We start from the raw sequence: 23278 nt of genomic DNA, 5'->3' as shown, positions 1-23278 counted from the left end.
GTCTTCTGTTCAATTGAATCCAGATTTCTGGTTCTAATTCCCCCGGGTGGCCTCCCTCAACGGACTTCTCTAGTCGTTTTTTAAAATGACATTTTCTACTGAGCCATGAAGACATTCTTTTTGAGAGCAGTCTTTAGGATCAGAGCCTGGTTTGAAGCCTGACTGTGGCTTTCTAACTGTAGAACCTTATGCAGGTTGCTTACCCTCTCTGGGCCTTATCTCCTAGAGTTCCCATGAGGATGAAGTGCCGTTACTAGTATGTGTATGAAGGACCCAGCCATAGTCAGATCCCTGCTCTGCCACTTGATTTCTGTATGGCCATGGGCAAGACACTTAGCAACTTCTCAGAGCTTCAGTTTTCTTATCTTTTTTAAAATATATATTTGTATTGATTTCAGAGAGAGAGAGAGAAACATCAATGATGAGAGAGAATCATTGATTGGCTGCCTCCTGCACACCCCCGACTGGGGATCGAGCCAGCAACCTGGGGAATGTGCCCTGACTGGGAATCGAACCATGACCTCCTGGTTCATAGGTTGAAGCTCGATCACTGAGCCACGCCGGCTGGGCCAGTTTTCTTACCTTTGGTATGGAATTATAGTGTCTGCTCCAGAGCACAGCTTTCAGGGTCAAATGAGACAACCCCTAAATTAGATAAACCATGAACATGGCATTTTGTAAAAACTCAGTTAACGGTTATAGTTGCTAATATGGTTGGAAATGGTAGCTATTATTAACATGGGAGCAAGTTTAATTTTCAGGACCCAAAGGCAATATTTCTGAACACCCTTTCCATCTCCTCTGGCTCCCATTGATTCATGCAGTCAACAAGAATTGATTGAGCACCTACTATGGTGATTGAGCACCTAATATGTGCTGGTGATTTTGTTAGGCACAGGAGACACGGCCGTCAACAAAACATGTGCATTTCCTGCTGTAGAGCGGCTTGATGTCTAGTGGGAGAGTCAGACAATCTAATAATTTTATGAATTTAGAATTCCATACAGTAATGAGTGCTTTAAAGGACAAAGTTTGGGAGCTCTGAGAACTTGTAACAGGAAGTGCTTGCTGGTTTGGTCTGGGGCAGGGTGGGGGCAGGGGTGGGGGAGAGGTCAGGTAGTTGTCTGGAAGAAGTAAAGCTTAGAAATCTGAAGATAGGGAAATGACTAAGCCTGCCCCTATATCCCTCCCTGGACCTGTAGGGGCTCTGAGGCCTGGCTGTTTTTATGCATTGGCTCCCTGGACTCTGGGGGTCTCATCCCTGGGGGGTGAGGTTTAGATTGTAATATTCAACACCCCCCCCCTTCCCTGAGAGAGGCCAGGCCGACAGGAGATGAGAAGTACAAATGCACTTGGCGAGACAGTGGTATGACCCAGCAAACGGGGAGACTCCACTGGAGGCCCAGCCTGGACAGGAGACAGCTGGAAACCATAGCCCAAGCCCTTCCCAGCTACCTTTGTGGACATAGATGACAGGAACCTGCATTTTTCCTGCCCTCAAGTAAACTTTCTTGGGCTGACTTCACAGGGAGCAAAAAGATGCTTCAGAGTATTGGCCGATGGCTGATGGTTTCGCCTTGAGGTGTCAGGTAGGGCCTGGACACGCCCGCACCGTGGAGCTGAGACAAGAAACGGACTTTGATCTCTCTTCCGCAGTTTGCAGAAACCTGACTTCAACTAGAGGACAAGTCAGCTTTGGAGGACTGTTCCCACAGCCCCACCATTATCAGAGGTGACCGAATCTGGAAATTTCATGTCTAATTCAGGTTGAGGCACCTCTTTGGAAAAAAAGCATCCTGAATTCTTATTCCTATCACCAAGTCCCTTCAATTGCCTTTCCTTTTCTTCACTTTTAAACAGCCACAATTACCTGGCATACAATAGTTACCTGGGTTTAATTTTTAATTCTCAAGGGGGCCTCATTTTATTGTGAGCAGTTGCACACAATAGCTTGATTATACTTCTAAATTCTCTGGACACAAGCAATTGCTTCTTTCCCCAAACACGCTCTGATGCTCTCTGACTATGTCTCCCTTAGCAGTTTTCCCTGGATCTCAGCCACTGAAGAAACCAACTGTAAATGTTTGGCATTCCTGGTGCCTCTGGTCATCCACACAACTTCACCTTCCGGGACTCTGCATTTCAGCTTCGGGCCTCCAGAAACCAGAAAGGAGCGGCCAGGCCCAGGAGCATTTCAGGCCCCGAAGCTCTGCTTCTTTATAAGCAGTCATTCCCTGAGGGTGCAGGTTAGGGTGTTGCCACAGGTTTCTAATAAAGCGGTGTGTGTGTTTTTTCATGGTAAAATATGCATGACATGAAAATTAACCATTTTAATCATTTTTAAGTGTGCGATTCAGTAGCATTCGATACATTCATAATGTTATACAACCCTCACCACGCTCCATTTGCAGAGTTTTTTATTACCCCAAGCAGAAGTTTATTTATTTATTTTTTTAATATATTTTTATTGACTTCGGAGAGGAAGGGAGAAGGAGAAAGTGATAGAAACATCAATGATGAGAATCATTGATCGGCTGCCTCCTGCACACCCCTTACTGAGGATCGAGCCCGCAACCTGGGCTATGCCCTTAACCGGAATCGAACCTGCGACCCTTCAGTCTGAAGGCCGATGCTCTATCCACTGAGCCAAACCGGCTAGGGCCCAAACAGGAGTTTATACACATTAAGCAGTAACTCCCTATTCTCCTCTCCTCCAGCCCCTGTTATCTCTATCTACTTTCTGTGTCTATGACTTTGTCTATTCCAGGTATCCTATATAATAAAAAGCTAATATGCAAATTGACCGAAAGGCGGAACAACCGGTTGCTATGACATGCACTGACCACCAGGGGGCAGATGCTCAATGCAGGAGCTGCCCCCTGGTGGTCAGTGTGCTCCCATAGGGGAAGTGCCACTCAAACAGAAGCCGGGCTCACGGCTGGCGAGCACAGTGGCAGTGGCGGAAGCCTCTCCCGCCTCCACGGCAGCGTTAAGGATGTCTGACTGACGGCGCGGGGAGCGGGCCTAAGCCATCAGTCAGACATCTCCCGAGGGGTCCCAGACTGTGAGAGAGCACAGGCCGGGCTGAGGGACCCCCCTCAAGTGCAAGAATTTCATGCACTGAGCCTCTAGTATTATATAAGTGGAACCAGGTAACATTTATCCTTTTGTGGCTGGCTTATTTCATGTAGCATAATGTCTTAGAGGTTCATCCATATTGTAGCCTGTATCAGAATTTCATCCCTTTTCATGGCTGAATAATATTTCATTGGATGTGCATACCATCTGTTTATCCCTTCATCTGTTGATGGACACTTAAGTTGTTGCCATCTTCAGTACTTTTCTAATAAAATTTAACATAATAGTTGGGATCTGGCTCCTCTGTGACCCAGGAACAGTTTAACAACTACCTTTCACTTTATTTCATTCTCTAGAAATAGGCCATCACTCAGGGAAAGCTTGACACCAGGGCTCTGTAGGCAAGCTGGGGCTGGTGAAGGCGAGGGATGGGTAGCCGTGGTCACTATGGGCCTTAGCAGAGTTATGTCTGGGGGTCCTGCTGGTCAGAGACAGCACCCTGGGTGGGTAGGATTGCACCACATAAGGTTTCTGATTCTATAGTAAAAGAGAACGTTCACTCACTCATTCTATTAAACCCACTCATTTCTTTAATTTTTATTTTTGAATGACAGGCGACATTCAATGCTATTTTGTATTAATTTCAGGTATACCGCATCATGGTTAGACTTTATACTTTACAAAGTATTCCCTGTGATATTTCAAGCACCCATCTGGCACCATCCATAGATATCACAATATTATCGACTATTTTCCCTATGCTATACTTTTACGTCCGTGTGACTATTCTGTAATGACCAATTTGTACTTCTGAATCTCTTCACCCTTCTCAGCCAGGCCCTCCAACCCCCACCCCCCCAACACACACATACACACTTCCCTCTGACAACCATCAGTCTGCTCTCTGTATCTGTGAGTCTGTTTCTATTTTGTTTGTTCTAAATCCATTTATTTTATCACTCACTCACTCATTCCAATATTATTAAAATGGCGGTGGTAAGAAAATAGGCCGTGTCCACCCTGAGCTTGCAGCCGGCAGAGAGAAGAAAGTCTCCATAGGCGATGCCTGTGGGTAAGGGCTTTAGGAGGAGTCGCAGGGCGCGCTGTGGGACACACAGCGGGCACCTCACCTGTTCTTGGGAGCCAGGAAAGGAAGCCGCACCTCTGCTCTGCCAAGTCATATGGGAAGGGAACAAGTTAGCCAGATGGAGGCAGAGGGCAGAAAGAATGAGCCAGACACAGGCAGGGGCATGCAAGGGGCTGGAGCTGAAGGGAGGACCCTGCAAGGGGCTCAGGTGTGTGACTTGTGCTGAGAGTCAGAAGAGGCGGGGAAGGGAAAGCCACAGGCTGGGGCAGGGACCTTTTGGTGAGTGACTTAGGATGGTGTTTGGGCTTAATCCTTGGGCAAAAGACGAGTCCTGAGGCTTTGAAGCCGGAGCCAGAGCAGCAGAAAGCAGGTCCTGCTTTCCCCTCGAAGGAGGCATCCCTCTGAAAAGCAGAAGAGCCATCGTCTATTGGGCGTTAAACGACCAGGAAACTGAGGCCTAGAGAGACACGTGGTGCCCAGACTGCAACCCTGGCATCAGAACTTTCAAAGTCCCCGGGGTGAGGCCAGCCAAGCCCTGGCATGACGTGTCCCTGTTCCAGAGAGAGCAGGCCAACTCCTGCAGGGAGGCTGGGATACTGGCTTGCAGGGCCCGCCCAGCCGCTCGAGGCTCTGCGGCTTTAAGAGCTGGGGTGGCGGCCTGCCACGGAGGCCACACCCCCAAGCACAACCCACGTGAGCTCAGGCTGTGGACTGAGGCTCTGACAGTCCCTGCGGCTGGCCTGGGCGAGCTGACCAGGCCCTGCCGGACAACCCGGGGACGTAGGCCAGCCGAAGAAAGAGGACCTTTATGCCTTTTTGAGAGAAGCACATTCTGCAGAGCTGTGGAAACAAAGAGAGGAACTGTGTGTAGTCCTAGGCCAGACGTCCCAAACAAACTGTAAGTCAGGAGGGCAGGGAACACAGCACAGACCCGCCCTCCCAGCTCCCAGAGGAGCGGGGTCTGCAGAGAGCCCGCCCCGGGGCTGGCAGGGCACAGCCAATGAGCAGGGCAGAAAGTTTCCTGAAATCCTCCAAGGGAGGTGCGGGCGGGTCTCTGTTTCTCTCTTTGAAAAGTCCGGGCTCCGCTCAGCACAGGATGACTGACAATAGCTCAGGTGTGGGAAGCCTTTCTCCCCTCTGTCCTCCCTCCTGCGTGGGCCTTGTGGTCCCTGTCTTTGCCCTGAGAACCCCCAGGTCATGTGAAGGCCAAGAAAGTGAAACTGAAACCCGCCAGAGGTACCTGTCAGCTCCGGGGCAGGAGCTTGCTGCGAGGAGGTGATGCGGCTACATGACCCACGGGGGGTCGCCGTGGGGGTGAAGGGACTCTAGGCTGCCGCAGACACTGGGGCAATTGGCCGGTCAAAGTTCCCTGAGCAGCCGAAGGACACACGCAGGGACCTTAGAGAAGAGGCGGAGGTGAGGCAGCACCCAGGTCATCACCTCCACCTGGAGGCGGAGTTTGACTATTTTCTTCAAGGCTTTGTCCAGGCCAAAGTGCTGCTTGTCTCCGTCTCCACTGGGGGCCAGAACCAGAGTGACCACAGTGATGTGCTTCTGACGTGTACGCCACCAAACACTAAAGGCACAACCACTTGGCTTTGGGGGTGTCTCCTCTCTAGCAGTATCTGTGCCTCCCCACCCCCACCTTCATTACAGACAATTGAGAGCTACCTGCAGTCCCCCTTACTTCATGAGGACACATGCAAAAGTCAGCATGGGGGGGGTGGGGGCAGGTAGCAGGTTGAGATGATGTTGGCAGAAAGAAGAATGTAGGCATTGATTGGCAGGCAGAGGAGGGAAGCTCATTTGTGTCTCCCAGATAGCTGGGTACAAGCTAAAAGGAAGGGGAAGAGAGGTCCAAGAGTAGAAAGCAAAGAGGAGCTGGCCCCGCCGGAGGGGTGGAGTTAAGGTGAGGAGGAAGGAAGAGGAAGGTGGCATGGGGTGAGGCAGGGCGGAGGGGTGGGGCGAGGCGGGGAGGCTGTGAGCTGAGAGAAAGTTCAACTGTGGCTTGTGCATAATCATGATGAAGGACCTTAAAGACTCAAATGTGACTTCTGGCTACAGGGCCAGATCCCGGGAGGTCAACTGCTGGCCCTTGACATGTTTTATTTGTAAATTGGAGCATTCCTGGAAAATGGGGTCACTTCACATGTGGTTCTGAAAGGTCTGGCAACACCAGGCTCTCAGGGCAGCAGGGTGGCTAAAGCTGGAGCCCCTGTTCCCCAAGGTCCCCATTCACACTGAAGGCATTTTGCATTCCCCACCCACTCCCCAACCTCTGCACCTGCCTGCTTCCCACAGGTCTTGAGGATTGTTGCTACTCCTGCTCTCCGTAATAATGAATCTCTTCTACTGGGAGCCTGTGTGTGCGTGTGCGTGTGCGTGTGCGTGTGTGTGTGTGCGCATGCACACCACAAACACAGGTAGGCTCTCTTTCAATTCATTTCAGTCAATCTCTCCTATTTTCAGTTGAGGATGACAGATGCACGAAACCAAACGTACCCCTCTCCTTAGCATATTTCAGCAGCCTTCCCAGGCGACCTGCCAAATTGCTAGATGGTATTTGCATTTTTTTAAAAAACTGAGTGCGTTTTGTTATTTTGGTTTAAGGATTCCCCAGCCTTCCTTAAGGCCCTATTTAATTTATGCCACACTTACAGCTTTCAAAGCATTTCTTAAATACACATGAGTTCATTTTTATCATCCCCGCAGCTCTGTGAGGTCCATAGGGTGGGCCCCCTTCGTACGCTCTTGGGGAGAACCAACTAGTAGAGAAGCTAAATGCCTTGCCTTGATCCTGCAGTAAATGGCAAGACAAGTTAATATTCAGGCACAGCTCCCTTGACTGCATAGAATTGTAAAAGTTATGCTTTGATAAACATAGTGACTAAGGGTTTGATCTCCAGCATACTTGTCTGACTGCTGGTTAGGCCAATCTCATTAGCTACAAGTCTTTAGGAAAAGTCTTGAATCTCCCTGCGCCTCCTTTTCTGTAAAATAGGGATAAAAGCCCTCATTTGAGAGCGTTGTGTGGATTAAATGTGATAATACATGTAAAAAATGTTTAGAACAATGCCTAGCAGAGTAAGCGTTCAATAAATATCACGATCTGTACAAAAACTATTATTCTCTGTAACTTTGGGAAATATCTATATTAGGTAGGGTATGAGCTAAGTTGTAACCAAAAGACCCCAAAAAGAATAGAAGTCTTTCGTCTAATAGCTAAGAAGAGGTAGATGGTCAGGACAAATAAACAACTCTACTCCACAGGGTCATTCAGGAACCCAGGTTCCTTCCATTGTGTTGTTCTCCATTCCTACTGTGTTCTCTTCTGCATAGTCAAAGCTGGCTCAACATCCCGTCCACCTTCTGTTCTGTCTGGAGGAAGAGCAGGGATGGAGGTGGAGGGCAAACAGCCCCACTCAAATGACATTATCTAGAAGTTGGCCATGTTCTTCCACTCATAGGCCATTGGCAGAACCTGGGCATACTTAGCTGCAAGTGAGTCTGGGAAATGCTAATGGCTAGCTGGGCCAACTAAGTACTCCCAGCTACAACTTAAGAGTTCTCTTTCTAAAAGGAAGAAAGGGAGAGCAGAAACTGGGAACAGCTTATGTCTTTGTGCCATGTTACCACAGATGTGTGCTTTGGACCTGAATTTGACGTTATTCATGCCTTCTCGGTCTGCCAGTTTCTCAGCCCACCTGTGCTCTACTGCCTGTCTTCTGGATGCCTGCTGCACTCTCAGATTTCTTCTTTTCCAAAACACAGGACAGCTCCTGGCTCTGTGTTTCAGAGGAACACCTCTGGTGACAATGTGATTATCTTCTGCAGACCAATCAGACTGTTTACTGGGTTGGGCAGCCTCTTCCTTTACTGCCCAAGCCTCCCAGCAAGAGTGGTATTGGGCTCCGTCGTTGTTCTTTTTCTTCTTCTCCCTCCCCTTCCTCCTCCTCCTCCTCCTCCTCCTCCTCCTCCTCCTCCTCCTCCTCCTCCTCTTCCTCCTCCTCCTCTTCCTCCTCCTTCTCCTTCTTCTTCTTCTTCTTCTTCTTCTTGATCCTTGAATCTCTGTGGTCTGAGAGATCAACCTTCATGATGTATACTTTCCTGAAATCACTAAGTAACAGCTGGCTCAATGAAAGGAAATATAGATCAATGTTCCATTTCATTATGGCAATAATTGAGATTGAACAGGTCAAGGAAGGGAACACCAGTTGTCTCAGGGGAGCTTGTTCCAGAACCAAAGAAGGTGATTTAATGAATACAGGAAGCGGGCCCACACTACCAACCTCACCAGATGAAGGAGGACATTTGTACCTGTTGAAGGCCTACTATGTGCCAGGCACCTACTAGAAGCAGAAGTTAGAGCACTAAATAATAAGACAGGCACTTGGGAAATGGTAATGTCTAGTTGGAGTAATTTATATTAAATTATTTCATCGAATTCTTACAAGTTCTTCAAAGCATGTATTTTTTACACTTAAAAAATATTTTTTTATTGATTCCAGAGAGGGAGGGGGAGAGATAGAAGCATCAATGACGAGAGAGCATCCTTGATCAGCTGCCTCCTGCTGACCCTCTAATGGGGATCAAGCCTGCAACCCTGGGCATGTGCCCTGACCGGGAATTGAACCATGACCTCCTGGTTCATAGGTTGACGCTCAACCACTGAGCCACACCGGCTGGGCTAATTTTCACATTTTAGAGACCAAATGTTATTTTGGGAAATGGTAAGGATGATTTTGAACCCTCATCTGTCTGATTCTAAAAATCCTGCTCTTCCTGTTATTACCTCGTCTGCCTCCAATCACTTTCTTTGTTGCAGAGGGAATCTAGTCTATATACAGAAGTGACCTTGACCCCTCTGCTGGACACCTAACCAGTGACTACTGTTAACTCCGGGGGCACCTTCCTCTCTATCCTGCATCTCTCTCTAATCACTCTTGTTCACTTATCCTTCTTTGTGGACCCACCCAGTTGAACCCCACTTCTGGAGCCTGCTCCTTCCTGGGGTGCTGGCTGCTGGAGGAATTATTCAGTCCACCGTGTCTATCTGAGCCATTACAGTCCTGGGTCCCCAAGGCTGCCTAGAAACCCTTGTAGGTGCCCCTGGATACTTCACTGCCCCCTTCCCTTGCCATCGGCATCTCCTCCAGACTGTCCCTCTTTCCTCGGCCTTTCTTTGAATCTGTTTTATTGTCTCTGATTGTCATTGACAGTGAATCCATCCTTTCCATGGATAACATGGAACAAATTTGAGGCCCCAGGAAACTCTCTCAAGGTCCTCCCTGGCAACCACCCAGCGTACCTCCTCCTCTTCTCCACCCTCCCATGCCAGGGAAGAGGTGTGCTCCTGCCACAGCTGACCTTCCCCTTGCGCGCCAGATGCCCTCCCGTCTCCCCTGGAACCGCCCTCCACACATTGTTCTCTCTCACTCACACCCTCAGCCTCTCCTCCACCAGCATTCCTCGTCAGTACCTGAACATGTTCTTGGTGCCATGGTTCCGTCTAACTTCTCTCTTCAGTTTCCCTTCCTCTCTCCCATCACAGCCAAGCTTCTTGAAAGAATTATCGACACGGGCTCTTTGCACTGCTCGTCTGCCCCTTCCTTCAAGCCTCCATCCCCTGCTGGCTCTGTGCCACGATCGATCGAAGGCCCAGACAGAAGCCAGGAAAGAGAGCCATGTTCAGAACCAGTAGACACTTCTAGTGCCTAGTGTCGCTACCATTGTCACGGCCACACCTTGAGCTTCTCACCCGTGGCTCTCTTCTCTAGGTTTCCAACCTACTTTGCTGGACATGCTTCTTCCATATCCTTCACAGAGACCTCCTTTTCTACCCACTCCCTCTTAGCACCCTTTTAAAATGTAAAGCACATTCGTAGCGCAAAGGCTGTACACTAAATTTGCCAACCCTGGCTTCATCTCTTCTCCCAATATCTACATCTCAGTGGAGTTTTGTTGTTTCCTAGAATATAGTGATACGTGTGTGATTTGCTAACGTAAATAAGCTATGAGTTGGACCAAGGGTCAGATAGCCATACCCACCGGTGACCCGTGCTGCCACTCCTGCACCCACCTCATTTAGTGCAAGTGCCCCCCACCCCTGGGCATTGTGATTTGAAGAGCTGCTGGGTGAGACTCCACTCTCTCCTGCTGCCCCCCCCTGGCTTGGCGGTGGTCGAGTCCTCGTGGAGTTCATGGGGTTGCTGGTCTTGTCGATGCCTCAAAACCTGTGCAGTAGAAAGTACTGTAGCACGAATCTTAACCCTGGTGGGGATGGCCACGTTTACTATTTCCTGTAAGGTCCTCAGACTGTTTGAGGACCGGTATTATATAAAAAGAAGAGCTATCCTGTACTGAACACGTACCATGTGCCAAGCATGGCTAAACATGTATCATTTCATTTCATCCGTGTAACAACCACGTGAGCTCCATGTCCCTTTGATTGTTGGCCATTCCCTCTGTACAAGTGATGAGACTGAGACCCATGGAGGTTAAATACCTGGCCCACGGCCACAGGGCAAAGGTAGCTCATCCATCCTCCCAGCTCCAGCTCTGACTCTAAAACCCATGTTCTTAACGGCTCCCTGAGTCTAATTCAGCGGGAATCGTGTGGCACCAGGAATCTGCATTTTTACAAGGGTTCCGCTGCTGGGTGTGGAGAGCAGCTACAGTGTTTGGACAGGTTCAAGCCTCGGACTAATGAGAGGGCACAGTTCTCTCATGGCCACGTGCAAGTCCCAGCTTGGAGGGCAGAGCCCTCCCAGCACAATTATAGCCAACAGCTAGAGTTGTAAGCTTGGACCTATGGTCCGAACACGTGGCCCCACGTGTCTGAGTGACGTGGGCTTGATAGAGTCCAGGTGCATGTAATTGAGAAGGATCGAAACCCACGAGAATGCTGTAAACATCTTGACCACGCCCTTACTTTGCCTCCTGGAATCTGGCTATAAAATAAAGACACGGCGTGTAGTCCGTGGCACTGTCGCTAGCTCTCCATCAGAGAGGACAGCGTCCCACCCAGACCCAGCTTTCTTCTCTTGTCTGTCTTTTCTAAATCTTTCACTGCCCCTTCTCAGGGTCCATGAACCTTGCTGAACCGACATGGCACATAAGGCGCCCTGGGGCTGAGTATGCCATGGCCGTGCGGGCTCGCCATGGGGGTTCTGGAGCGCTATACTTTGAGAACACCGCCTCCCATAAGCAGAAGCGAAACTGCTCCCAGGAGAAGGATGTAATGTGCAGCACCAGCAGCCTCATTCTGGATGAAAGAAAATGCTGGGCCTGCAGCCTTCTGTAAGGAAAGAGGAGATTAGAAGAGGTGGTAAAATGTGAAGACCCCTCCTAAGCCCCAGAAACGTGCCGCTCCGTCAGAGTCACCTGGGGAGGCGTCACTTTCCCAGGTCCCGAGAGGGGCCCGAGCAGGTGTCCCCGGCGGGGTGAGAGCGCTCACCTCGCAGGAACGCCCGGCTGCCCAGAGGAACAGCATTGCATCTTAACCGACACGGCGTCCTCCTGGCAAACCCCCTTCCTCTCTTAGTAAGTCACTCAGACGTGGTGCTCAGGCTCTCAGGTCTGGAACTGTTTACGGCCCCGTAGGCAGAGACAAAAGGAAAAAGACTTGTTATCATCTAAACACAATGAATCTGTAATGAAACAAAGCAGCCCCGGCTACAGCCATTCCTTGGCTCACTCTGCTTTCCAGAGGCTAATCTATGCTTGGCAAGGAATCGGGTGGAAACTCCCCCTCCCCCCACCACCTGGCGGCCATGTTTTCTCAAGCTTTTGTACCTCTCTTTGGCTCCTGGGTAGGGTTGGCCATAATCCACGGAGCAGGGGCCGGTGCCCTCATGCCCACGAGGGCCTGCGACGAGGTGGTGCCCAGCAGAGAAGAAATAGAGTGGAGAAAACCAAAACTGTGCCCCGTGTTGTGCGACTGATATGATTTCATCTCCCAGAGAGCTGTTGGGGTTATGTCTTCATTGAATGAATGAGAAAGCAGAGGCACAAATACACAAGTAACTTGTGCAAGACCGCCCAGGTAGTAAGACCACCCAGATAGTAAGACCACCCAGGTAATAAGACCACCCAGAGCCTGGAATCAAACCCAGAGTCCTTGCCCCTTCCACGTAGTCATGTGCCACTTGCCACTCTCTCAGGCCACTGCCTCTGTGTCTGTTCCTCAGAACAGATCCTCGACTTCCAGGCCAAACCATTCCCCTCACAGGCCTTGGCAGAAGGCCACTCGCCCGGGGCTCCAAGAATAACGTAAATACAATGAACCATTTTAAAAAACGAGATTATATATGTCGAACACTCAGCCCAGTGCCTGGTACTTTCGAAAAGTACTCAGCAGACCTCCGGGCATTGTCCGCCTCGAGCTGGGCGTTCCTGGCTGCAGGAGATTCTGCTGACAGTTTGGGAACAAACACTTCTTAAGTGACTATAATGGATGGTCGAAACAGGAAAGAAAAAATAGACTTGGACTCAAGAAAATTATAATCCAACTGGGGAATTGAAAGCATTGCCTCTGTAGAGAAAGAAATGAAAACGTAATTCATAGCCTCATTTCCCGTCCTGTTCTCGCCAACTACGAAACGTGCCTCAGCTTTGGCGAAAATGACTTTGCATCTTTTGGGGGCCTCAGTGTCCTCGTCGGAAAAATGGAGGCACTACGGATCTCAAAGGGCTTTCTTGTTAGGCGTGCGTACGTGTCCACCCTTCGTCGTACACAGTGGCAGAGGGTGATGCGTGTGTGGTTTCCTAAAGTTAATAAGCTAGGAGTCAGACCGAGAGTCAGATAGACAGCCACACCCACTGGCGACCCGAGCTGCCACTGCTGCACCCACCACATTTAGTGCAAACGACCCCCTCCCCCGCCCCCCCACACACACACCTGGGCATTGTGATTTGAAGAGCTGCTGGGTGAGACTCTGCTGTTTCCTGCTGCCTCCTCCTGGCTGCCGGTGGTTGAGAATCAGACGCTGAGTTCCGGTGAAGTTCATGGGGTTGCTGGTCTTGTCGATGCATCAAACGTGTGTAGTGGAAAGTACTGTACTTCGAATTGGTTAGAAAACTTTGCGTCCACCCTCGGTTGCTAGCTGACTCTGTGACCGTGGGCACTGAACGAGGTGGGCTTGCTTGGAGACCGGACTTGGAAATGATGCTCTGCCTGTGGCGAGGGCCCGAGATTAAAGAGGAAGGAGCGTTCCAGGGGGTTCTCCTTTATCCTAATGTCACAGACACTCCAGCTCCAGTTGCTGTCAACATAAACGGCGTTCCCTGACTCGGACCTAAGGACGTCCCGAGGAGGACGCGTGAGGTGCCGTGGTTCTAGGGGGCACCGTCATGGCCGCCGTGCTGTGGGTTGGAGCTCTTCGGGCGCTAGTTTGCTCTGCTCATGATGGTGGAATGGCCTGAGCCGTCCAGCCCTTGCAGCTGCAGCCCTGAAGGCCTCTGCCCCCCACCCCGCTTCTCAGGATGAGTCCTGAGCCTCCTTCTGACCGAACCGTCCCAGGCCGCATGGAGCAATCCTGCACACGGGGGTAGAATTCTGGGATCGGCTCAGCTTAGGTTGCAGGTTCCACACTCAGATCTGTGGAAGCACTGGATTCCCACATGGAAAGGGGGCGCTCTTGGGGGGTGTGATTTGGCAGGGAGACTGCCACTGTGCTCACCACAGGGACATGGCTTCTCTACACTAGAAAGGAATGAGCAGGCTGTGTCTGAGAGTGAGCCGACCGCTCGTTGGGCCGGGCAGAGCATCCCTGAGAGGGCGCTGTGAGAAGTGGCTTGTGGGAGGGCAGTGGGGGCACGGGGGGGGGCGGGGGGGTTGGCCGTGCCAGCCCTGGGCCTGCAGTGCGTCTGGGAGTTTGGCTGGTGCGTCTACCAGCACCGCCAGCAAATGCCGGAAAGGGGCCAGTTTCCTTCTGTTATGTTTCCTTCTATTATGAAGGCTGATGCTGGGGCCATTAAATATTTACTCTGCCTTAAAGCATCAGGGTGGTGAAGAGAGAAGGGAGTCCACGGTTCCTGGGTGCCCGCCATGTGCTGGATGGGAGCTTATCTCTGCCGTTCTCCTGAATGCTCCCCAGCTCCCTCTGAGACGGGTGGCACCGCCCCGGTTCCCAGGTGGAGAAGGAAGGGGGAGTTAGGGGACTCGTCCAGAGTCACTCAGCTCACAGGTGAGAGAAGGGAGCCTGGAGCACGCAGGCCTGCGTGGCTCTCAAATCCGCAGGCCGGCAACCGTGTTGCAATCGTCTTCAGTTTGTGAGAATTCCACTGTCCAGGGTGTCACAGCGAGTCCCCTGGCCGATGGCGCTAGGCGTGGTGACAGCTGCTTCGGAGCAGGAGCTTGTCCTCCGTTGCATGTGTGGTAGCCAGGGGCTTGGTGAGTGTAGAAATCTGAGGGCAGGGGGCTGCTCATGGACCTGCCCCATGGGATGGAGGGCGGGACGGAGGGCCCGGGAGAAACAGGGCTGCCCGGCATCACCGCTGGCCTCCTCCTCACACCCTCCTCTCCAGCGGCTGGAGCGGCAGCTCAGCGCGCTGCATACATGGTTTCCACGCACCCCAAAAAGCTCCTTCGAGGCAGGCGCGATTATTCTCCCCGTGAATGGATGAGGAAACCAGGGAGCAACCATGAAGGCTGAGGCCACAGCACGTGGCTTGTCCCCGTGGGCTGTGCATCCTCACCGCCATTTAGAGATGAGTACACATAACCTTTGAGAGGGGGACCGCTGATCTCACCTGGCTGGCAAGTAGCTGAGTCCGAATTCAAACTGTCTGACCCCAGAAACTGGAAGGGTGGTCTCTATCACTTAAGGAAAACCTTCAGGGGGCGGGGGCTCTTTGGCCTGTGGATCCAGCCTGGAGAGGAAGTCCCACATGCTCCCGGGAGAGAACAAACACAGGTCCTTTCTTGGGTCATCTGTGCACATTGGTGTCCCTCTGCCCTGCTCCCCACTTTTCCCCTCCCCCAGTCACCATGTAAGGGGCCCTGACCAAGCCCTGGGAGGAGCCCCTTCTGGAGCCTTGGGCCACATCACCGCTCGATGATGCCGATGCCAGCAGAAAGCCTTTTCAGTGTTGAGGGCACTTACAACACAATCACAGAAGCTGGGAGTGGATCCGGTCCACTGAGCCGCCGGAGGTACAACGGCGATGGCAGAGGGGAAGGCGAGGAAGTGGCGTGCCCCTTTCTCTGTGTTCTGTTTTTAGCCTGTGCTCTCAAAGCAAGTAGGTGCCATGGTGATAGGTGCCATAGAAATAGGCCGAGCCGTTCCCATGGAAATGCACACGTGTTGGGGAGAATGGGGTTCTGCTGTGTTCTGGCTGCTGCCAAGGGCAGGACCCCAAAGGGCCCGACCCCCAGACCAGGGTAGAGGGCCACTAGAGGATGGCCTCTCGAGGCTTCTGACCTTCTCAGCGATTGTCTGAGGCCCCCGAGGGCACAGCGTCCCTCCAAGGGCACCCCCAGCCTCCCAGGGAAGTCCTGAAGGCGCGTGGCCTCTGCCCAGCACAGCGATCACACGCGTTGGGAGCTCGAGACCCCCATCCTGCCTGGATGTGGAGCTGCCGCTGGCTTTATGCAGTGAGTGGGTAATACAGAGCCGTGGGGCAGGGACCGAGCCAGAACGTTTTCAGGAATACTCATAAAACGAAACCTCGGAGGAGCTCAGCCAGGAAGCAGAGCAGGGAAGGGCATCATTACACCCGAAATGGCGGGTTTCGGTCTGTGAGACCTCGGGCAGTAGACTCAGGCCCAGCTCAGCTATTTCCGAATGCAGTTTTCATGGACCGAGAGACCCTTAAAACAACTGCTCGAGCCATCCCATAGTATTTCCATAACCGTCTCTGCATAACTGTTGGTAGAAGTATATAAATGAAGCTGGTCGTGCTTAGTTCGTTTTTATTTGGATGTAGGCCAATTACATCTTCTGAAATGCAACCCCCATATACATACACCCTTTAAACCTTAGGCCTAGCGTGGGAGGATTAAGTTTAAGGACCATGTATTAGTAACTCTGCCCCCTAATATCTACTTCTGTCCGTAATGGGGCTCTATTAGATATATTCATTTCTATACATTTATGCTGTCAGATGGCATACTTCCTTTAGGGCAAGGCTATGGCCCACCGGCCGCGAGTTTGAAGTGCTTGCTTTAGGGCAGTGATGGCGAACCTATGACACGCGTGTCAGAGGTGACGCGCGAACTCATTTTTTTGGTTGATTTTTCTTTGTTAAATGGCATTTAAATACATAAAACAAATATCAAAAATATAAGTCTTTGTTTTACTATGGTTGCAAATATCAAAAAATTTCTATATGTGACACGGCACCAGAGTTAAGTTAAGGTTTTTCAAAATGCTGATATGCCGAGCTCAAAAGGTTTGCCATCACTGCTTTCGGGGAAAGCAAGTATGCTTTTGAACTAAAGTCTGTCTCTGAGACCAATAATTCTAAGAACTGACCATTGAGATTAATTTTACTCTCCATTAAAGCACAGGCTAAAAACAGAACACACATACCCCTAACAAAAGAATTTTTTAAGAAACTTTAATAGTTACTACCACCATCAACTCATAAACTGCTGCCCAAGAAGTTACAGATTATGAAAATCATCCAACGGGAAGACACTGAAGAAGCGTCTGTCTGGCATGCCTGGCATTTGGTACGAAGAGACGCTTTGCCGTCTGGTTCACGTACCTTCTGTGCCTGCAGGCCGTGTGTGAGGTCACCACCGCTAGGCAAGCCCTTTCCCGGAAGGGAAGTCCATGGAGCCCCCAGCTCCTCCCACCAGGGAGCGATGCTCACAGTGACCTTGAAGTAGGCTTGTGGGTCATGTGTTGGTGGAGCTTGCAGTGGAAGGGTAGCTAGACATGTAAGCAACTGCCTGGTTCCTCCCCAGGGAACCGCGTGGCTTGGCGTTAACTGTTAGGAGCATCATTCCCTTCCCCGATATCTGGGTCCATGTGTTACGTCTCACAGTGACAGGGGTTTGGTCTGGCAGGGCATTGCAGAGCCTCTGAAATAAAAAAGCAAACCTGCAGGCCCAGCCAACGATGAAACAGATGGGCTGGCCTCTGCGGCCCCTGACTGCATACCTTGGAGCTTTGCCAGCCACTGGCTTGGATTGCTGTATTGGACTAAGCAACCAAAAGCAGGTTTGCTTTGAAGAACGAGGCTCTCAAATAGTCCACGACTCTCTAAGAATGGACATTCACAGTCACGTTTGGCAGAAAGAGTTCTCCCCAAGTTTCACAGAGCGATCAAGTGACTGCTTGGCCATGTGAAGCACACACACAAAACCCTGCTTTGCCATGGAGTTAAGACAGGAGTCAGAGAACATTTTATATTTAATTCAAGATACACGCCAACCCTGGTGTCACTTTCACACCAACATTTTGAAACTAAACAGTTAATGTGAATGTACCTTAACACAGTTTGATATTTTAATCTAGATTTTATTTTTTTTATGATGGTAAACTATATATAACATAAAATTCACCATCTCACCCAGTTTTCAGCACACAGGTCAGTGGCAGTGAGTACACGCACATCGTCATGAGACCATCCTCACTATCCGTCTCCAGAATTTTTTCATCATCCCGAACTTAAAATCCGTCCCCATGACACACCAATTCCCCACGCTCTCCTGTCCCCAGCCCTGGGCAACCACTGTTCCATTTCCTGTCTCTGTGAATTTGACTATTCCAGGCATCTATACTAATAAAAAGGTAATATGCTAATTAGACCAGATAAACCAGATAGACCGGACGTCTTCCGGACATCCTTCCAGACAAAGCCACAGTGGCGGGGGCTGAGGCAGAGGTGGTTAGGGGTGATCAGGCAGGCAGAGGAGAGCGGTTAGGGGCAATCAAGCCAGCAGGGGAGCAGTTAGGGGAATCAGGCAGGCAGGCAGAGTGGTTAGGAGCCAATGGTCCCAGGTTGCGAGAGGGATCCCAGATTGGAGAGGGTACAGGCTCGGCTGAAGGACCTGCACTAATTTCGTGCACTGGGCCTCTAGTTTTGTGCACTAATTTCATGCACCGGGCCTCTAGTTTCCTATAAGTGGAATCATACAGTGTTTGTCCTTTTGTGACTGGCTTATTTCACTTAGCATGATGTCTCCAAGGTTCATCCATGCGGTAGCATGTGTCAGGATTGCCTTCCTTTTAAAGGCTAAATAATATTCCATGATATGTATGTACACCATTTCATTTTTTTTCTGTTTAATTTTTCCATAACTTATTTCTTATCATTTTTATATTTTGAAGCAATCACAAAGCGACAGAAAAGTTGCAACATTTTTTTTCTTGAACTCTCTGAGAGTACATTTTGCTGGTGTCCCCATCCTCCTCCCATACTTTCCTGCATTTTTCCCTCCTGCCCACAGCACAGCTGTCAAATCCAGGAAGCTAACACAGCTTCATTGCTACCATCGAATCCTCAGACTCCCTTCAAGTTTCACCAGTGATCACAGTCGTGTCCTTTTTCTCCCAAGGATCCAGTTCAGAATCACTCTTGCATTTCATTGTGTTTGTTTACTCTCCTTCGGTCTGGAAGAACAGCTCCTCCATCTTTCCTTGACTTAATGTGACCTTGACACTTTCGAAGATGAAAGGTGCTGTAGACTGTCCCTTGGTTAAGGTTTGTCTAATGTTTCCTCATGATCGGATGCAGGTTATGCATCTATGGCAGGCATGTCGCTTTGAATAGCAGTGACCTGGCCTCCTTCTTTCCCCCTACCAAGGATCTCATCATTTTAATTTATTCCTATCCTAATGATGGTCACTTCGGGCACATGATTAAGGTGGCATCAACCAGGTTTCTCTAAGATAAAGTTAGTCTTTTCCTCTCTGTAATTAAAAGGCATTTTACGGGGAGGTACTTTGAAGCTATGCAAATATCCCACTCATTAACTTTATTTTTTTATATCCATATGGATGTATAGATTCCTATATTAATTAGTGAATTATACTCCATTCCCATCATTATTTATTTTGAAGCTCATACGTCCCCAGTTTGACCAGTGAGAGCCCCTTCCGTCTGGATCCTCTCCATGTGGCCTCCTCCTTCTTGGAGCATGTTGCCACCTTCTGACCCGACAAGATGTTCCAGGCTCGCTTTTTTTCTGACTTCCTTGCCCAAGCTGTGGAATCAACCATTTCTCCAAGGAGTCTTGGTTCATTTTAATGGAAAATGATATCTAGAAGCCAAGATATGGCGCTAGATGTGCTCATTACTCATGAAATGCTGCTGCTCCCAGGCAGAGCTAAAGGATACTGTTTCCCAGAACGCACGCGCGCACACACACACACACACACACACACACTCCTTACCCTTCGATATCACATGCCAGGTGCCATTCCCGACCCTCTGAAGAACCCCTCCTTACCCTGATCAGGCTGTGACACCACAGGCCAGACCACCCTCCCTGGGGATGGATGCCCTCCTCACCACTTGGGCTCTGACCCCCTGCTTTGGGTCACCAACGTGTCCATACCTCGCCATGGATTCCTGCCTTGCTCTCCTCCACCTCCTGACTCTAGGACTGAACTTGTTTAGTCGGCTTTGACCACCATCGACTTTGGTTAAAAATACTTGTTTAGCTCACAATCCTTGAGTAATGGAAGCACTTGTATCCGACCTATTAAATCAACAATATAAAACAATACGTAATATGTCCAGCATTGGCCCAATCTTTTGTCTCTGTTATAATGAAAAAAATTTTTTGAAATATTTATACAGTTAGGATACCTTTTCCTTACGGCAACATCTATTTTGCAAATTTGCAATTGTGTCTAGGCTGCCACCAGCAACTGTCTTGGCAGTTGAACAACTTCCACCACAAAAATTAATGAGTGGAGACAAGGTCTGCACACCTCCTTGTTCTGTTCTTCCATGGTCACGCGCAGGACGCTGGGGAAGTGACATCTACAGACCAGAAATGGACTTTCCTAACATCGGGAAGTGCTTATGCTTGTGAATAATGTGATCTTCTTGGCTTGACTGTGAGCTTCAAGGAGATGGACTGTGTCTTCTGTTATTCTTTGTACCCGTCAAGGTCACATCCTGCATCCATACAAGATGCTTGCTGACGGGGTTATAAAGTCCGATGGACATTTAAACTTCATTCTCCATGACCTTCATGACATGAATTCCTCCTTGAAACACTTGCTTCCCTTGGCTTCTGAGCCACCTGGTTTCCCTCCTACCTCCCTGGTTGCCTCATCTCGGTTGCTTTTGTGGGTGTCACTTGCTTTGTCCATCCCCCTGACCGTGGACATTTATTGGGTGCCTTCCCTGTGCCAGGCACTGTTGCAGGCACCAGAGTTATATCAAGAAATGGAACAGGTCAAAAGTTCTGCCCTGGTGGAACTGAAGGGAAACTGAAAACTTTCTCCGTGTGTGTGTGTGTGTGTGTGTGTGTGTGTGTGTGTGTGTGTATGTGTGAGAGAGAGAGAGAGAGAGAGAGAGAGAGAGATCCCTTGTCCCTCCTTCACAAGAGCCACCTGGGCTCCCCTAAGCATGCTGAGGGCTGGCTGGCCCAGCAGGGCACACGAAGGGTTAAGGCAGCCTCTCTCCTGCAAGGGTCTTTTCTGGGAGCGAGACTTTCTAGATGCTCATCATCCTGGCCTGGCCTCCCCTCTCATCTGCCAGCGCCTCTTTGCCTGCCCTGCAGTCCATCCCCCACCTGCAGCCAGAGCATCTTCATAAACCGTGAGTCTTACCAAGTCACTCTGCTGCTGAAAACCGTTGTGATTTCCCATTGCTCTGGGGATCCATCCAGGTTTCTTCCGGAGCTGGCCTCTGCTCGCCCTCCCAGCCCCTGCACCCCTCCTCCTCCCTGTGGCATACAGGTCCTCTGCATAAGAAGCTAGTTCTCCCCACTGCTCCCTGCCTTTGCTCATGCTGTCCCTGCCTAGAGCACCCGCCCTCCCCACCGTCTGTGAGTCTGATCATTCCTCCTCCTTTCAGACTCAGCCCAGGAGGGCTCCCTCTGCACATGGCATCATAGTCACCGATTTACTTCCTGTCTCTCCCAGGGAGACAGACACGATGCTAATTATGTGGTTAAGGTCTGTCTCCAGGGAGGCAACCCCCCTGTGAGCGTGGGCTGTGGCTGTCTTCTCCCCACGGTGTCTGCAGCGCCCTGGGCGGGAGTAACACACACAAGGGCAATGCTTCTGTGGCGCTAACCGTTGGCCCAGCCGGGAGTTGTTCCGAGAACCTCACACGTGTTAGCTAATTTCATCCCACCGCAACCCAGGGAAGTGCATACTGTTATTAGGTCCTGTTTACAGTTGAGAAAATAGGCCCTGAGGGGTTAATGACCCCCTCCTAAGTGTAGGGACGGGTTTAGAATTCAGACAGTCTGCCCCCAAATCTGTGCTCTGTGCCATGATGCCTGCTGAATGCATGCATGAATGCTGGATTGTGCTGGAATAAGGTTAATGTTGTGAATGCTATCTTAGCAAGGGTGGGAATGCAGTCAGAGGGAGCTTGGGAGTGTATGGTATGGATGTACTAGAGTTTAGCTACACCTCTATTTAACTAGCATTTAATCAACCTTTGTTAGGTTGTTTCTATGTGGTTTCTATTACTAACATTGCCACCATGGGCTTGCATTCAGCCCACTGTTTGAGCACATCTGGAAGATGCATTCCTCCAGAATTGGACTGGATTGGATTGGATTGGACTGGATTGGACTGGATTTGATTGGGTTGGACTGGACTGGATTGGATTGGATCGGATTGCTTGGGTAAAGCGGAGGAATGACTTCCTAATGGTGGAGTTTCAATCACCTGTGACAGGCATAGAGCAGATACTTTGACACTGGGCTTGGGATGTGTCTGATCCTGCTATGGCCCCCTCTCTGGTATATTTGATGCTGGGGAATGATATTTGTGGATTTGATAGTTCGTTATTCTCTAAAGAGAAAAGAAAGAACTCACAGCAGACAGGTGACTTCTTGAAGTCCAACCAAGGCTCCCCAATGAGATCTCCCCGTCCTATCTCACTCCTAGAGTAAGACCTCACTGGACCATGAGACACTGGGCCACTCAGCACCCTCAGCAGTGAGTTCACTCGAGACCCTGGTGGAAAGCCTGGAAGTTCAGGGTTCAGTCCCAAAGAAACATAAAGGCTCAAGAGACTCTGGCCTCAGAATTATCTTGTGGGGGGGCTGGTCCCCATTTTTCCTACTGAGGATGTCATTCCCATTAACACCACACGATGGATGGATGGATGGGTGGATGGGTGGATGGATGGATGGATGGATGGATGAGTGGATGGACATAGGTAGATATTGATCAAGCAAGCATGACTTTATACTTGCTTTTGGATTTGGGCTCTACCACATACTAGTTATGAGACTTTAGTTAACTACTTTGATCTCCCTGAACCCCACCTTTCTTGTCTATAATGGGATTAATAATGTCTTCTTTGTTGGGGGGAGGGTGTGAAGAACCGATGGTTGTAAACCATTGAGGGTAAAGGGCCTGGCACACACTGGGTTCTCACATATGGTGGGGGTTGCTACCGTTTCGTATATGACTGGGCGTTCTCTGGTTGGTGTACTAAGGGCACTTCTTTGGCAGGAGCCAATGTACATCATGCTCTGTTTGACCCCTGCCTTCAAGGGGATGATCCATGAGGTAGGGGTTCTCAGCCTCTTTCCCTCCCAGCACGCATGTGGTGACATTCAGGTGCCTGGCACACTCCCAGCATGCATTTCACAGGGCAGGAGTCCTAGCTGCCCTCATTTATCTCCAGGCCAGGAAAGTAACAGGAATGACTGAGGTCCACTTGGATTTATATTAAAACAATAAATAAATAAAGCAAAGGGAAGGCAATCGTCTTCAGAGTTTGGTTTCTGGCTACAATTTATTTGCAAAACAGCCCCCAGCTTATACCTACCATCCTATCCAGTAATAATGGGGGGTGGAGCCCTAGCTGGTTTGGCTCAGTGGATAGAGCGTCGGTCTGTGAACTGTAGGGTCCTGGGTTTGATTCCAGTCAAGGGCACATGCTTGGGTTATGGGCTGAATCCCCAGTAGGGGTCATGCAGGAGGATCAATTCTTTTCTCTCATCCTTGATGTTTC

At 50.1% G+C, this 23278-nt stretch overlaps 1 protein-coding gene across 1 annotated transcript in view; it reads left to right on the top strand.

Moving 5' to 3' along the window:
* The first annotated feature begins 4868 nt into the window (after nt 1–4868).
* The window catches only part of LOC139010418 (D-glutamate cyclase, mitochondrial-like), a 64844-nt gene continuing 46434 nt past the window's right edge, over nt 4869–23278 (top strand). The window contains exon 1 of the mRNA XM_070414842.1: nt 4869–5063. The gene's annotated coding sequence lies outside the window, so the exon portion shown is untranslated. The remainder of the gene's footprint in view (nt 5064–23278) is intronic.

This window comes from Myotis yumanensis, unplaced genomic scaffold, assembly GCF_028538775.1.
Source record: "Myotis yumanensis isolate MYYU_CA2020_CCGP unplaced genomic scaffold, mMyoYum1.0.hap1 SCAF_1, whole genome shotgun sequence".
Lineage (NCBI taxonomy): Eukaryota > Metazoa > Chordata > Mammalia > Chiroptera > Vespertilionidae > Myotis > Myotis yumanensis.
Note: the sequence above shows the minus strand (reverse complement) of the source record. Positions and strands in the feature narration are given on the sequence as shown.